The sequence below is a fragment of the Protopterus annectens genome, chromosome 7.part0 (assembly GCF_019279795.1).
Source record: "Protopterus annectens isolate FY-2018-M chromosome 7.part0, PAN1.0, whole genome shotgun sequence".
Classification (NCBI taxonomy): Eukaryota; Metazoa; Chordata; order Ceratodontiformes; family Protopteridae; genus Protopterus; species Protopterus annectens.
The window spans coordinates 341,575,689-341,594,624 of record NC_056739.1 but is presented as its reverse complement, the minus strand read 5'-3'; positions in this window follow the sequence as shown (position 1 = coordinate 341,594,624).

The following is an 18,936-nucleotide window of genomic DNA, read 5'->3' as shown; positions in this document are numbered from 1 at the left end:
TACAGTCAGCATGTTAAACAATTGTGTAAGCCTTCTCACTAAAGAGCTGATTTCATACCACATCTCCATAACAGCAGTATGTACAAGCTGGCTTTCCTTCTACGGTCAGACTTGCTCCTCCCTAGGTTCCATAGTACCAACCAAATAATAACAAACATCAGGAATGGTGCTGAAGAGCTGTAACCAATCAACAAATTAAATAAACGGTGTATATCAGCACAAGGAGGTATAAAAACCGGCAGCACAACGATCTGCGTAAAACTCTTTTTTTTCTTGTATTGCTTTCATTTACATCAGATATCTACATAGATACATGTTAATTTCCGAAGCATTTTGAATATTGAATACCAAAACACTGACATCTAAAATCTTGAAAACCAAATCTGGGGGGAAAAAAAAAGCAAAAATATATTTTTTTGGCAAGGAGACTTGCCACCCTGTACCCCCTCTATGAGAGACTCTGCCATCCCCACTACCACCCATTAATTATATATAGACTCACTACAAGATCAGACTACAAGGGGGAAAGAGCCCATTCCTCAATTCCTGCTGTATCACAATCTCCTACAGTTAGCTTCCCGTTCACTTCTATGATGCAGCATTTTTGAATTTCACATTTTGGACATCGTTGTTATCATTCAACATTAAAAATGTTTGGAGAAATACCACAGTCCCATTTAAGTATCACTTATTCCTTCCTCTTTTGTTTGTCTTTCCTTTAGATATTACGTGCGGTATCTATATAACCTGCAGCTCATTTTTGGTACCTTTAACCACTTTTATTATTTTCTTCTCTTGCATCTTTCACCGTTCTTGCTTTTGTGACCACATTATTTATGTGATATCACAAAGTATAGTTTTCCAAACTCATAATCTGGTCTTGTGCTTCTGTATTGAAGGCTTCATTCAGATATGCATTAATTATGGTTCTTGTCTATTGCTCTGATGTCATCCTATATTTTCCAACTTAATCTAAAGCTAGCTTGGTCTTCCTCGTTTAATATAAGTAGTATATTTTTTAACCTATTAGCTGGATTGGCATAGTTTTGTCATCAGTACTGAGTAATGAAAGGTATACAATATGAGTATAGATATGAATCTTTATCCTATTTTAATAAGGGACAAATTATTGTAAATGCCCATGATGTAAATATGTTAAATGTACTTTTACTTCTGTGAATATTTTCTGTGAAAGAAATAAAACACTGTTGGGTAATATTTTGCATAGTTCAGATGTGGTGCTAACATTATCTGGAGCTTGGTCAGCCTCTTTTAATATAAGTAGTATAATTTTTAATTTATTAGCAGGATTGGTATAGTTTTGTAATCAGTATTCAGTAATGAAATGTATATAATATGAGTACAGATATGAATATTTATCCTATTTTAATAAGGGAGAAATTATTTAAATGCCCATGATGTAAATATGTTAAATGTACTTTTTTTACAATGAATCTTTATCCTATTTTATTTAATAAGGGAGAAATTCTTTTAAATGCCCATGATGTAAATATGTTAAATATACCTTTTACTTCTGCGAATATTTTCTGTGACAGAAAGAAAACACTCTGAGGTAATATTTTGCATAGTTCAGACATGGTGTTATCATTATCTGGAGATTTATTTTCCTTTAATCATTTAGCTTGAACATTTATTTATGTTTTATATAAACACATATTTTTCTGTGTTCTTATATGATCTGTCAATAATTTTTGACTTTAGTATTTGAAAAGGTATCAACTACTTTTTCATTTTCTATGTTATTTTGTAAATTATTATTCTCATAGTATTTTTCCAAACAGTCCAGAATTTCTTTCAGTGACATACATTTTTTATTACCAAAAATAGATATACTGTGTCATGATTATATCTTTCAATTATTTTGGTTCTGAGAATAAACTTATATAAGCCTTTAGCAGTTAGAGAATAAAAATGCAGTTTAACCTTTGCTATGTTAATGGAAACCTTATGCTGTATAATCTTATGAAACTCTACATTCATTATTTTATTCATTATAACAAACGTTTTTCTCCTTTTTGTATTCTTAACTTTATTTTGTTCATCTTTCCTTTTAATTCCCACAAGTCTTTATTGTATTTATTTCTCTTTCTATAGCACCACATTAAAGGTTTTCCAGATAAACATGTTTCTGAGCCGCAATGAATATCAGAAACTTCACCTGTAATGGAGATTAAGAGGTGTTATTTTTTTGTTTAAAATATCTCTTTAAAATCATTTAACTGTGTTATATAATCAGTTTTTGACTGCATACCAAATCTATAAGAGTAATGAATATAAAGCAAAGAATCTGATTTTGAAAAATTAATAACATATATAAATTTAAGTCTGAAAAGTTTACTAATGCCTTAGCTGATGCTGAAAGTCTAAATCTGGTATTTGCACTGGTATCATTTTCTTTAAGTATGCAGGTAAAGTCTTCTCTTATTTTTATACTTCCCCTCACATTTGAAGTTAAAATTTCAAGAAAAATCCTAGACAATTGAGGTCCAGTTCCCAAAATTGAGTACATATTCACTAAGACTTATCTTTTTTAGTATTCAGTAATGACCAATTATCATATATCATCACTGTATGAGTCAAAACCCCTAAGAATTATAATAACATTTCTCCGTAAGATCACTGCACCCATTCCCTTTACTTTAAATCTAGAACTTTCTAGAGCTCTATATTCCTTTGAATTTAAAACATTAATATCATCTTGCAGTCAATGATTTTCTTGTGAAAAGTCATTGTGTTTTATACATTATTAAATATTTAAACAATCCATCTATTATTGCTGCCATTAGGCCATTAACATTTAAAGAAAAGCATTTTAAAAAAGACGTATATCAGTCACATACATATTGCTGTTACTATTTACTATTGTGTGATCTCCACGGTAATAGTTGTATGAAAAAAAAAAGAAAACTTTTGGCTAAAAGTTAATTTTATTTGACATAGTTACAAAAAGCAAAGGGTTCAGAATAATAGGATAATTACACTAAAAGTAAATTAAATCCCATCCACAGAATTTAAGATTCTTAGTTTGAACAGAAACCCCTTTCAAACAATCCTTCTAATTCTCTTTTACTCGCTTACTTTCACTCATAGGTTCATAGTTGTTTACTAGGCTAATGACCACAAGGGCTTCTTTAAGCCTATCCATACATCCCAAATCTCTGACAAGTTCAGATGCCCTTTATAAGTGTAAGCAGTGGCTTGGGAGGTGAAAAATTTACAAGCAGGAGTCAGGGAGATGAACCATTTACAGGCTGCCTCTGTCCATTGAGCCATGCATGCCAAACCAGGGATGAATTTCCTTTTCTCCATCCAGTTGTCCAAGTTATACTTGAATTGGGTTAGGGTGGAACCCCGCTTCACATGTATTGGGAACCTGTTCCAGAGAAGGGGTAGTCTCTCAGATACATACCTGTCTCTCTGGCAGGTCCTGTTTATATCACAGGCGAGGTTTAAGTCTTTAGAATGTGTAATTCTGATGCTGTTTGCTTTGTGGATATGCTGGAGGGTCCATCAGGCTGAGGTCTGATAATGCCTTGTATGCCAGACATAGATCTCCCCTCAACAGCCTGTAGGAGATGGAATACAGGTATAGGACCTTGAGGCAGTCTGCCTAGGACATGTTCCTTATTCCCTATATACTTTTAGTGAAGGCTGTGGAAATTAAATCCTTAACAACAAGAAGCTGCTTGGCAAAAGTTCATAGTTTTAATTCTCTACTCCAACTGCCAGACATCAAACTTTCCTCAGCTTACATTATTGTTTTTAAGACTGTTCAAGTTTCACAGGTGAAGTCACATGCTACTCACTCTGACATCTAGAGCCATCATGAGCACTGTGATTTATGTGAAGCTAAAGTTAATCACACAGCAGTCTTTTAATAACCTTATCAAAATGCTCAAAGCATACACATTCCTGCCTAAACTAATATGTGCAAACAGTATTGCACAAATAATCTGTTTTAAAATCAACTCCCCACATAGTATTAAACATGCAGTCAAGGAGACCATTGAAGAAACCATCCCAGCCCCTTCCTCACAAAAAAATAAATAAATAAATAACCTTGTCAGAGTCACATAACAAGCAGGTGATGGCTGTTTGAATGAATCCCTGAAGTACAAGAAACAGCTTATCAACAACACTATGGTTTTAATCCACACTAATTCCTAGGCTTCAGACTTTCCTTAACACTCATATTATTACTTTTCTCAAGATTATTCAAGTTCCATATGTAAAGACGTATGCCATTTCCTCTGGCTATTTTAAGTGAAGTGCTAGGTATTTATAAAACCTTATTTTAATAACCCTATCTGAATGTTTAAATCATATACATTTTTTGCTTTAACTAATATGTGCAAACAATATTGTAGAGAAAAAATATATATTGTTTACTTCAATACACATTATTAAAATACATGACCTAAACATGATACTAAATAAAGTAAATAAAGTTGATGCCACTCTGGTGGCATAGCTGGCTAAAACTCTAACTACAGGTCAGCAAGCCTTGGTTCAGTTAGCAGCTCAGGTGACTGATGGAGCAGCAGGAGAGGGAAGGGTTTACCCACCCTAAAGGGGTAGGCAGCTTTGTGAGTGTTTCCTTTAACAATTCTTGGTGGAGACAGGGACATTGCATTGAGAGGTTTAGTCCAAGGAGGAGAAAAAGGTGGTGGACATGGCTCACCTCCCACAGAGGTAGGGTGATATGCTGCAAGCCCACATTGCATACCAACCTTGAAATGCACCCACGGTGCCACACAGGAAGAGGAGTTATGGGCAGATCCAAGCCAAAAAGTAATTTCTGGCTGAAGGTGACAGCCGGACTATCCTTAGGATGCATGAACAGACACATATATATCAGACTGAGTCTGCAGAGAGTGGAGAAACAGGTAGACCTGATGTGGACATGGAGCACTGGGTAGGAAAGCTGTAGATGAAGGAAGGCAGCAAAATGTGCTCTAAAAATAAAGTTGTTACCTTTTAAAGTAACAGAAATCTGAGCATACTTTTAATCAGCCTAAATGCCTGTTAATGGTTACATTTCACATCGTCCAGGTTGCCAGATAAAACAAACAAGATTGTTCCTGTCTGTTACAAAAGATCCTGACAAGTCACAACTATATATCTATGTCTATATCTGTATTTTGTGTGTGTGTGTGTGTGTGTGTGTGTGTGTGTGTGTGTGTGTGTAAGTGTGTGTATATATATATATATATATATATATATAATGTATGTATACTCTGTAGTCTTTGTAAAATCTGGTTAAACATAGAATTTAACACAAAAAGTGTATAATAATGTGAAGAAATAATATTATCTTTGAGTCCATATTCAAAAACAAATCATACTGTATCTGTTTGCATATCTTTCTCCTTTCTCACACTGTGTTCTGTTCACTCTTACAGTGAGAAACTTATCTCAATGAAAAAATAAATAATTCTAGCTGTACTTTATGACATTATCTGATCATTCAATTAAATAAAAGAACAAATAAAGCAGATATACTTGCTATATTTTTTTTGCTCCAATGTATGTGAAACAGGAAGCTCTGTCTCAGAAGTCCCTCCTATTATGCAATGAAAAATCATAGAGTTATTCTGCTATTTATTTATTTTTTCACAAGCTTTCAAAACAGTCTAAACTGATTTCTACTGCTTAAACAAATGAGTGGACTCAAGCTTAGTTTGGCAGATCTGCTAAGATTTTTGTGAAATTAGCAAGTGATTTCAAGTAAATCTGACCTAAATCCAAGGAATCCAGTGTGTTCAACAAACAATAAGTATATTTTAAGCTTGCATTGCACTTTTTTGAACTGCATTTTGGTTAATTATTGCTTCATTCTTTGCTGTTTAACTGTCGTGGCTTGTTTTTTTTTTTTCTGCACTTTGAATTTCTAGTACTTCTGTATTTCATAGCATAGACTAGATTCAGATTTGCTGAATCTAGGCTGCTTGGTATTACTTGAGCACTAAAACCAGCCATTCCACATTAAGAAGGTCCTCCTTCACCCTTGTGGCCGACGTGTGTAGCCCAGGATTCATCTGAGTTGGGAATTGTTGGAAAAAGGCTTAGGTTTTGGCTTTACTATTGGTTAGTTTGTTTTAAAACTGCTTAACTTTGCTTGTATTTAAGCCCTGCATTTGCATCTACCTGTGCAACAAGCAAGGGAATTTAGTGCTGCCATGTATAGATGCAAATGCTTAGAAACACAATTTCCCCTTGCTATCTGATAGGGAACTCTCCTTAGCTCCACTGGTTCTCTGTGTGCAAAACAATTGTGCATTGCTACCCAGCGAGAACTCAACTGCATATTCTGAGGTGTTGATGCAGTCTTCCACACTTATCCCTCCATAGAATAGCCACCTTTATTAGTCTCACAAGCAAACCCTGTTCCATCTAGCCCATCCCCACTTGTGTCTTTCGGCTTTTCCCAGTTAGGGGTCACCACAGCGGAACTCTGGTCCGCTAATGATTGGCAGTAGATTTTTACATGCCGAGTTACCAGCTCTGACGCACAACCTTCAATGAAGGTATGCCCATTCACGCATGTCTCCACACAGAAGATGCTTTAGCTGAGAATCAAATAGGACAACGTCTTACTGTGAGGCGACAACACTACCGCAGCACCACCACTGCAGTATTTTATCTAGCCCATCCCCACTAGTTACTACAATATATACCTGCCATAATGGACAGACAGTTTCCCACCATTTCTCCAGCCAACCTGATTGACATGGGCATCCTGAGACAATGTATCATGTATAGTGACAACTACTTGATCCTAAAGCAAACAATTACAGTATTTGAGAGATGTAACTATACCATGAAATTAGAATCAGTCCTCTCACATAACAATAAACAAGATGTACAACAGCTTGTCAGTAAACACAAGTCCTGACTCACACAAAATACAGCTAAGATGCATAAACCCACATAAGCAGAGGTATTCACTAAGAGCCTACCAAAAACCTAAGACCTCTCATGTGCAAATAACATACACATACTGGAACACGAACAGAATCCACCACTACACATAACAACACACATATCAGTGTCTCAACAATTAAGCCCCTAAAGCAAAACACCTCAAAACCAAATGTTCTGGTCATAGGTGACTCAGTAGTGAGACATACACATATCCCACTCACAAGGTTGAATATAGAGAAGGTCACAGTCAGCTGCCCGTCATGTGACAGGATCCATCAAATCATGCATGTACTCAAGTCCCTCAGCAACGATTACCATTATGACTCTGTCATAGTACATGTTGGTGTGAATTACTTAACACATACTTGATCTGGACTATGTGAAGAGAGACATGGCTGAACATGCAGATTATGTATCCCATGCAGGTATGTCCCTAGCCCTAAGCAGCATTCTACCTTCACCTAGAATGATGCCACAATACAGTCAAAAAATGATTGATTTCAATAATTGGCTTAGCTTTTGAAGACACTCCAGGGGGATCCAGTAACTGTCGCCTGTGAAGACATGGTTGACAGTCCATACTGCTTTGCCAGAAATGGCCTTCACCTGTCTCCTCAAGTCTTTCAGATAGTGGCAAAGATGCTTGCCTCCCCCATAGTGCCATTTTTAGGCAATATTTAAACAACAAAACTTCCAATGTAAATAAATACAATAAAGACAAACTCAAGGTCATGCTGCTTAATGCTAGGAGCTTAAACAGTAAATTTATCACTGGAAGCACTCTTCACCCGCTGATGTTTCTGCAGTCACTGAGACTTGGTCCAAGGCCGCTATGAGCTGTACAAGGCTACAATGCCTTTCACACATTCAGTCCCCAAAATGAGCATAAAAGAACCAAAGGTGGAGGTGTAGCCATCTTTATTAAATCCAAATACACCTCAAGACTGATGAAACAGGATGGCTCTCTTGAGCTACTCCAAATCCAATTAACTACAGGTGAAATACCTTGCATATCAATGCTAGCTACAGGTCCCCAACCATGAACCAAGAGAATTCCCAATAACAGACAGCATTCCACCCTCAGCTATGTTTAAAATAAGTAGTGAGATGACCACGGCTCAGACTAAATAAAAGCTCTGCTTTAAAATTTCCTCCCTGAGTAGAATATTGAACCTGATCAATTATTGCAAAGTTAAAACTGTGTCTATCATCATGTTTGTTATGTGCCTATAAAGTGCATTCTTAGTATCTTTGGTCTTTATTTTATATAGGTGGTTATATATATGTTTACGGAATTCTCTTTCCCTCTTCCCTATATAAAAAGCGGAACATGATACACATTTGGCCAAATAAATAATATTCTTCGTATTACAATTTCCCCTCTTAAATTTTATATAAGTCTTATTTATATCATCCAATCTACATCCTTCATTTTCATTAATGGCTGAACACAGATTGCATGACCCACATCTCCTAGTTGCTCCTTTTATCATGTTCCGCAATGTTAAGTAGAAAGGAGAGTGTCTGGCAGATATGGACAGATGCAACCAGGGAACCTTGTATAAATGAATATATATCTATAAAGCCTTCCTTGATATTATAATAAATATAAGTTTTTTTTTAATTGTTATTATGTTATTAATATCAATTCAATTTATTAGTGATTAGTAGGTTCCATGTCATGAATTGTTATCAGGGAATGAAGTATGTACTACTGAATGTGTTTCACACACATTTATTATGTAGGTTTTGGTTAGGGTAATACACTAGTTTAGTATGTATTAGTTTAGTATGTTTTGATATATGCACACATAAGTATTTTTTAAACAATATTTTAGAATTTTATGTATATAATTCATTATAACTTTTGTTATATAATAGATTGTTTAAGTTGTATGACTTGAATTGATTGTCATTCATTGAATCTAATGTTAGATTATTTTATGACTAACATTATTGAAATGGTGGCACTTGTACTTTAAATTAGTGAAGCATATATTTGGCGCCAAAAAGTTTTTAAATTAACGTACTGATACAATGTTAATTGTTCTGAAGAAGTCTGCACCTTGCAGATGAAAGCGCTTAACTTATTTTGTTTTCTTCATACTTTTTGGATGTACTCACATTAAAAGCTTTTATTTAGTCCAAGCCGTAGTCGCTACTTATTTTAAACCTAGCTGACGGTTGGATTGCCGTCTGTTATTGATGAACCAAGAGAAGCACACCACCTACCTGGACTTCCTTGAATCACAAAGTATACAGCCATAAACTTTGGTCATGGGAGATTTCAACTATACTTTCATCAACTGGGTGACTTAAATGAGCACAAACACAATTGTTATGAGGTTCCTGGACTTTGTTAATTCAAATGCCCTGGAGAAGTTAGTCTGCACCCCCACAAGGGCCCAAATGTCCTGTCATAGTGTCATCAACATGGGGGTCACTGCACTACCCAGTGTGTTTCCCATTCTGATAAGGTCAGACCATAAATCTGTCTCATTTGAAATACAGATCAAACCTGACACCCTACAGGAGTAAAACAACTGAAAAATGTCTCCAAAGCAAACTATTGCCTACTAAGTGATGGTATAAAAACTTTCAAAGCCCCTGTCAGCATAGCCAATAATGACTCTTATGCAGAGCAACACACAAATGCCCTATATAGCCACTTAAACAAGTACATTTTCTTGGCTGTACCTAACAGGAACAAAACCAGGTGTTCCCGAAAAAAGAAGTTAGTTATACAATAAAAGAAAGAAACTGATATCTAAGAACAGGAGGAAACTTACTCAAAAGAGGAAGAATACCCTCCACAGCTTGAACAAGCAAATCAGATATCTTGTTAAGTCCTCTAAGGCTAGCTGTAAGTCTCAATTAGCATCCATAGCTAAAGACAGTCATAAGGCATTCTTTAGCTACTTCTGAAACCTAAAAGGGAATGCCCAGCTGTGTGTCAAATTTATAGTGGATGTTACCACTCACACTGAACCTGAGGAAATTGCTAACTTGCTAGCTAACATATATATATATATATATATATATATGTGTGTGTGTGTATGTGTAATAAATCAGCACTCGTGTTACAAAAAATAAACTTTTTCTTTCCCTTGTGCAGTTTAACTGGTTTCTGTTGTACCCTTTGTCATTTTCTCTGTTCTATCACAACAGAGTTTATTATTTTTGTGTGAATTACATTTCTTCTGAGCACCAAGGATGCGATACTATTCCATGTAGTACCTTTGGATAGGTGCATATTTTATATACACACAAAGATAAACAGACAGGTGCAGACTCGTGAAGTTTATAATTAGGCATAGGATAACAGAATAAGTCAGAGACATCATAACAGCCGTAAACTGAAGACGCATTCAGTCCAAGATCAGCAAGACAGATACATATTTCTTTACAAAAGAAACACTGTAATATACTGTTTCTTATTTTATTTTTTCTCTATGTGTGTGTGTGTGCATGTGTGTGTGTGTGTGTGTGTGTGTGTGTGTGTGTGTGTGTGTGTGTGTGTGTGTGTGTGTGTGTGTGGCTGTGTGGTAAGACTAAATTCTGTACCCTGTGAAAATTGTTTTACTGAATTTTGCTGTACAAGGTAGAGTCAGAGTTGTTCCACAATAAACGCTTCAGTAATTAATTCCAGTATTTAATCTACATTGAGCATATATTATTTAAGTTTTCCTCATTTTGTGTTTTATATTTTTAAGGCTCCATACTCAGTTTGCAGTGACAGCTGCCTTCCAGGGTCCCGGAAAGCTCCACTTCAGGGAATGCCAATTTGTTGTTATGAATGTGTGCTGTGCTCTGATGGGGAAATTGCTAACCATTCTGGTAAGTTCCCATCATTATTATCAGATAACAAATTAAAATATTTTAGTATGGTATAAATTATTCATGGATGTTAACCTTTTACAAAAGATCTGACTTACACCTAACTGAACATAACTTTTGTTAGTACATCCACATCTTTGCGAAAACAAGGACAATTCTGTTTCATCAGTGAGCAAAATAGCCCACTTTTTCAACCTAGGCTGTGAAGCACATCTTCTTGTTACTTTAACTGGTTATAATTTAACTTTCATGGGTAGCTCTGAATTGTTAAAGCATTTCATCGTGAAGATTGTAAAATTGCACTGAATGTTTGCTTAGTTATCTGCACTTTAAGATGTCCTTGATCTCATCATCACACTCTTTAATTTAGTCAATAATGTGAAATCAAAATGTTTTCTGTTTGTCTACTTCCACCAAATGGAATAACTTTCTGGGATATTCATTAATTTTCTATGACTTCTCATTTTTAGTCCTATAAAAGAGATGGATCCTATCCCAGAACTCAGTGGTCATAAGGCAGTGAATTAATCCTGGGCATGACACTTGTCCATTGTAAGATCTGTATACACAAGCAAAAAATTGAAGGATCAACATCTGATCTAGGTCATGTCTTCAGAATAAGAGATGAAACAAGAGCAGATAGATAAACCCACTTGAACGTGGAGGAAATGTGCACTCCAAGGGGACCCCGCAATGAGCTGAAGTGTAAAAAAAAGTACTGTGAGGCAGCAGATATAACTGCTGCACATCTTGTCAGCTAAGAATATATACTTTTCATTAATTACATAGTTTAAATTTGGCTGCCATTTTAAAACTGTTGTAGTCAGAAGGATTTGTCACATTCCATTCTGGTGAACTGTACAGGTTGATCAAAATTTTCAAGCTTTCCTTCTGGTTCCAATCTCATTAAACAACTGATTGTAATAAATATTGTAGATACAATTCCAGTCTGAATATTGGCAAAACAACTTGTTTACAGTAAAAGTTATTGGATCTACATTTTATGAAAATCCATGTATAGAAAATTACTGATGTATGTAATATGATCCCTAAGTCATGCCAGAAAATTGATAACCATCCCTTTTTCTTAAGTATAAGTAGTCAATGAAATTTGAACATTTTTAGAAACATAGCTTTGCTTTTCCAAAATCACAAAGAAAAGGAGAACTGCAAATATTTTTCATCAAAAATTGATCTACAACATATATTTGCACTTCAGTTTAGTAATGGATTACAATACGTATGTAGTACAGCAGATGTTCATTTCCCATATAGGTAATGTGGGGCTTGTCACTATATAAAATGTCAATTTGTATTCATTATTTTTAAAATTACAATGAAATTCTCACTGTTTGTATAGGATCCCAGAAAATTTTGAGTAAGAAAATTAAAAGTGCAAAACATAACTGCATTTTATTTAGCAACATAGGAATGATTGTAGGATGGACTGGATAGAAGACATAATTAGTTCATAAGTTCATAGATTAGTGCTATGCTAACTGCCCTTGGTGGCCATTTCAAGCCTAACCATTTACCCCAAGTGAGAATAAACCCCTGCATCTTATGTCTGTAAGGTAAGCACCTTTGCCTTTCTGTCAAAATAGGAATATAAGATGAAAAAAAGGAGTTAGTACCCATTTTGGGAATGTTATTGTTAGACTAGGAATGTTAATGGACTTGATGTTTGATCCCTAGCAGCTACTTCATCTTCAGTATTTTGAGATAATAATACTTATGGAGGTTAAACTTATATTGAACTTCCTCTAATCCGTTTCTCAGTCTTTTGCAATAGTAATGCAAAGATGTATGACAGAATCTGTCCAAATACCAAGTGTGGTAAATACTGCCATGATACCAGAGGCGTTTAGTAAACTTAAGAACTTTGCTTCTGCCATGGATCTTTTAATTTGCCTTTGGTGGAAATGCATGTGCATTTCCATTTATACAAAATGCTGTGCTGGAACATACTCTAGAAATAGTTCAGTTTGCCTTTTAGGTTGCTATGAATTTCATTAAACTTGTAGTCTTTGTAGGAACACAACTTGTTCTCAGTTGTACAAAATAATTTTTGAAATTTGACAAAATAAGCTTTTACATTCTCTGAACTTAAAGAAATAAGTCCAAGGTAAAACTCTCCACAGAAAATAAAAGGCTGGTAGTATATGATGAAGTACCAAAGAGTTGAAATGATAAATACTACAGCCACCATGCTAAGGGACATAAAAAACAAGCTTTTAATCCAATAAAACTTTAAAACAAGACAAGAGAATAAAAAGTTAAAACATGAAAACTAGAAAATATTTCAGATAAGTGCTTTTGGCATTGGCCTTCTACAGATCTTAAATTAATTCTAAAACATCACAGTTCTAAAATGTCTTGCAGCCAATCAGGCAAAAATTGTATACTTTTTTTATTTCCTTGCTTCACATCTAAACTAAGAGTATCCAGCATTAGACTTATGAATTGCAAAGAAACTGCAAAAAAACAGGGTGATGCCATCATGCAACACTGTTATTGATATACTTCAATATCAAATCACCCATACATTGTACACACTAAGAACACAAGTCTCATGGAATTCAACAGTTACTGGAAATGAACTGTTTGTTTACAATCAGCACTTGACACATCACATATGCAGTCACTGAGACATTAGACACGCAGTTGCTTTGTATCTTTGCAGTTTCTATCACAGTTTACACCACACTGACAGACACATAAGGTACTGCAGCACAGCCCACCTCTCCACTTATACCGTGATGGTACATGGGACCATGCAACAGTCCCATCTGCCATGGCGTGCACACCCACTGAACATAGTCTTCCTGAGGATATCAGGTGTCAGTGCTATGTATCTTTAAAGTTGCACATTACAGGTAACACCACACAGACAGAAAGACATGTTATAATGTGCCAGGGAAGGACAGAACAAAGCCCACCTCTCCACTCATGCTATGATAGTACATGAGTCTGAGTGCCTCTCCTCCATGCCATGACATAAATACCCACTGCATGAAGACAGAGTCTCCCAAGGGATACATGGTGTTGGCATTGTTTATCTCTGTAGTCCTCCATTAGACATCACAGATACACATAAGGATGAAGACATACATGAACATTTCAAGGGATGTCACTCAGATGGGGTACACATAGCTATTGGGCCAGTGGAGGCAGCAGGTGATGTGAGTCAAATGGCAGTAGGGATGCATGAGTCACTATGTCTGTGTATCACATGTACAAGTTGTACAACAAAACAAGTTGTTTGAAAATGTAATGTGGTTGTTGTTTGAAAATGTAATGAGGTGTTGCATACCCTTCTTGCATTTCTCTTGCTGATGGTGAAGACTTCATCCTGTTAGATTTATCACTGATTGTGTTTGTCCACATGTCATTCTGCCACACCCGTAGGAAGTGTGTGGCCACTGATGCTGCTCTTAAGCAGTTTGCCACAATTATTTGCTTTGGACAAGTGATCTTCTGCCATACCTGTAGAAGTATATGGTCATTGATGTTGTTATGTAGATTGCCATTGCACTTTTTGTATTATCACTATATAGTTTCATCTGTGTGCAATCACTCCTAATTTCTCCAAGATGGCAGTAATCATGATAAGTCACCTGATCCGTGCCTAATTTGTGGAATGATGGAAAAGCAAAGTATTCATAACACAGCTTTACATCACATATCATGCATCCCTGTGACTGCTCTGTGTGTTTCTTCTACACTAGACTACCATGGTATTTGCCTTTCAACATTTTTGTATGAAAACATGATACCCTTTGCATTGACACATTCATTTTCATAAGTGGGGTATACCTTTTACTTTACACCTGGGATCTGAACAGATGCCAAGAAAGCATTAGTTTTGACAACTGTTCATGGAAATCCAGTTGGGTTCATTGGCACAGGTTACCATGCCTCAAATGCATGTGGTGATTACAACTGTCTTGAAACAGAAGGAGTACATTAGCAATAGTGACATATCACAGGAACCAGAACAGATATACCCACCACTTTGAAGCTCTTCTTCTAACAGAATACTGACCACATAGTCTGGCACATCAGTCCCATACATGCAATGGTTGGAGGGTGATAAGAATGACAGACAGTGAATATGAAAACTTGTGCCATCTCACTGCCTTCTACACACAGTTGCTTTTAGCTTGACTTGCTCTCTGCTACTTGACAGTAGAAAGACTGTGTGATTATTGTTCCACATTATAGCAAATAATGTCCAATCTGTTGCTGAGTAATGTCTCCTCCATCTTCAGCTTCCTTTTAAACATGTTTCCAGTTCATTTTCCACCTTGTGTAATTTAGCCACATAGTCCAACAGCAGAGGAATTAGTGCTGCAGTAACTTACTGATGTGAAGAAATTATCAAAATATACATGGTGATGTTTATCATACAAATCTTTTGTGACATCCATCACCACACAGTATGTGACCCCCGTGAGCCCAACTTCAGAATGTCCCTGCCTGTCTTCTAGTGAAAATCTACAAGTTACTGATGTAGCCATTATGACCATCACTCAGCCGCCTACACCTTAAGACCATACTTCTGCTGCTTGGCTGGCATGTTCTTGTGGAATCACGCTTGACCGCAAAATGCCACATAGCTTCATCAACGCTTAATGCTTAACTCCAGGATCACACTACAGTGGGGAAAAGGGCATATACATTTTATTTGCCCAACAGTACTTACATTCAGCGAAATGTGATTCAGTGAAATGGGTTTTCAGCGATTTTTTGAGTGTGAATTGAAATTCGGTGAAATGAGTTTTCAGTGAATCAAAGTAGACCTATATATATATATATATATATATATATATATATATATATATATATATATATATATATGGTTCCACTTCATATCATCGAATTATCATTTCATTGAATTGTAAACCATCGAGACCAAATCGTTGAAAACCCATTTCATCGAACTCATTTAATCGAATCTCAAATCATTGAAAACTATGAAGCAACTACAAATAACACTCCACAATGTTTTTACTATGTTTATGCAGGGGGGCAAGCCCTTTTTTCCCCCACTGTAGTGCAACCTTGGAGTTGGTATATTTAATTACGGGGGGTGTGGGCTTGCCCCCCTTCATACACATAGTACAAAGTGTCTGGGATGTTATTTGTAGTTGCTTCATAGTTTTCAATGATTTGAGATTTGATGAAATGAGTTTTCGATGAAATGGGTTTTCGACGATTTGGTCTCAATGGCTTGCAATTCAATGAAATGATAATTCGATGATATGAAGTGGAACCATATATATATATATATATATATATATATATATATATATATATATATTTATTTAGCCCCAGTTAATGTCGTCAACAACACACAATGGACATGTTGAATTATAAAATAATATTATTGACACCTGTTGACTGAGGTTATCGTACTCTGTTCACCTTTTTCGGACCATTCAAACTCCCAGCTTCTTCTTTTTACAGAAAGTCATAAGACTCTTTCATTGGGAGTCCTCCACAATTCTTACTGTAACCCTAATCATCACTCACACTTGACGGTTGAAATCCTTGGCCCATAAACCCACACAGATGAACTTTGATTGTTCAAAGTACAGGCAACGCATGGGAAGCACATGCTCATGGTAATGAGCAGCTGTGGTAGTGTCTTATCTTCATAACTGGCGCCATTTTCTGTTGCCACTTCGGTCGCGTAAGTCTTCAATTAACCCACCCAGACAGGATGAGTGCAAAAAGAAAGAGCTATTCCGTCGAGTACAAGAAAAGAATCATGGACGACTCCTGGGGAAAGTACCTGACGGCTTTCTGTAAAGAGAAGAAGTTAGATCTCTGAATGGTCTGAAAATGGCGAGCAGGATACTTTAACCTTGGTCAACAGGCTGACGGGGAAATGCTAAGAAGTGTAAGTGTGGATCAGCTTGGCAACCATTATTTCCTGAGCTTGAATACATCATCTGTGAGTGGATCATTAACAGGAGAGTAAAGGCTTTGGTTGTGCACAGGGCTGATATTCAAGCATTTGCCCTTGCAATAGCACCACAGTTAGAAATATCCGCAGAAGAATTCAAAGCATCACAACATTGGCTGGATGGCTTCCTTCAGCGATATGAACTGTCTCTAAGAAGATCAACAACACTGTTCAAGCTGGAAGATACTGAAGTTATTAAAGGTGCACTTGCGTTCAAGTCCTTTGTTGATAGCATTGACTTTTCTAAATACCAACTCTCCAACATGATTGCTATAAATGAAACTGCAGTGTTTATGGGCCAAGGATCTCAAACAACAATTGATTAGAGGGTTGCCTCATCAATCTACATTCCCTCCACTGGTTACGAGAGTGTTAGTGTTACCTGTATTTTGGCAATTCATCTAGATGGAAAGAAAACCCAACTTTTAATCATTAGTAATGGCAAGAAAGATAAGATTGAATGTTTCAGGCATTTACATTCTTGAAACTGAAAAAGGCTTGTGCACACAAGCAGTTATAGGGAAGTGGGTTGATGTAATGCTGCCACTTCTTTTGCAAGGTGGAGAAAGACGTCTGCTAGTCTGGGATTCAGCCAGCACTCACCGTGCTAAAGAATGAAGAAATTCCTAGCACGGAGGAGAATAGATCAAATAATGATTCCCGCAGGAATGACTGCCTATCTCCAGACTCTTGATATTGCAATAAAAAAGCCATTCAAGAACCATTTGGCATAGAACTCAATGACTACACTGAAAATAGAATGGAGACAAATCCGCATGGAAACTTTGTGAAGCCTAGCCTGCAAGAGGTCGTGACTTGGGTGAAAAATTCATGGGATAAATTTGGGGTTTGGACACTTATGACAATGTTCCAGAAGAAGATGACATGACTGTATTTGAATAACTGTGAAAACCAAGGTGCAGATATTCTGTATTTGAAATGTTTGTTGCACTGTTTATGTAGAATTCTCACACAATTGTCAACCCGTTATTAGAACTGTTGTCCAATAATAGAAAAGCACAAAATAAATGTCAATTTGTATACATGAATAAATGTTGATTTTTGTACATGAAGAAATGTCGATTTGTGTTCATTAATAAATGTCAGTTTTTGTACATGAATAACTGAATAAATGTAGATTGTTGTACGGTGCAAGTAAATAAGGCATCCCCTGATAATAAGCCCTAATGCGCATTTTGCCAGGAGAAAGAATATAAGACCCGGACTTATTTTCGGGGAAATACGGTATATACACACACACACACACACACACACACACACACACACACACACACACACACACACAAACATGCATACAAATATCTATCTCTGTGACACAAGGTGAAAGTGCAGAGTTTAGCTAAAGATCACAGATGATTTAAGGTTCAAATCCAGCTATCAGATATTTCGAGGTCAATCAGAACATCACTGATGACTTCCTTATTGGTCAAAGCCAACTTCTTTAGGTCATCAACACCATTTTCCTTCTAGAGAAAGGTGATTCTGCAAATGGATGAGGTCATCAAATGTACCTTTGTCAAATTCCTGTACTCCATGAATTATAGACAGTCTGACCTAATTAGGGTTTTCTAATCTAAAGTGAACTTGATGGTGGTCAGACCAGGAGATGGGCTTCACCATTAAGTTCAAAATGACCTACCTTAGATGGAGAAATTAGTCCAAAAAATAGCTGTTAATATTTATGCAGTGATAATCACTGGAATAAACTTAAATCCCTAAATAAGACTCAGGAATTATATTCTGAGATATCCACTGCCTCATCATCTACCCAGATAATGAAATCAGTAAAGACAGAAGATAAATGTGCAACATGCAAAGATTTCATAAAAGAAAGTCACTAACATCTGGTAGTGAAACCCTAAATTATTTAGCTAAAGATTTAAGAAAAGTAACTTTAGACCCTTCATGCATTGAAGATGTACACAAAAGAGCTTCTTTCACAAGTAGAAAACTGAATCTTTTGCAATTATTATTGAAACAGCAATTCTCCCGTCCAGAGAAATCTCACCTCATACGTAGTACTGAGTAAAAGCGAGCCTGGAATTATAGTGTTAAATGAGGACTCTCATGGGCATACTCAGCGAATGTTGTGAGGTTGTCACCCCGCAGTGCACTCAAAATTCCAATTGTCAGGTTATAGACCGATTACGTATTCACATATA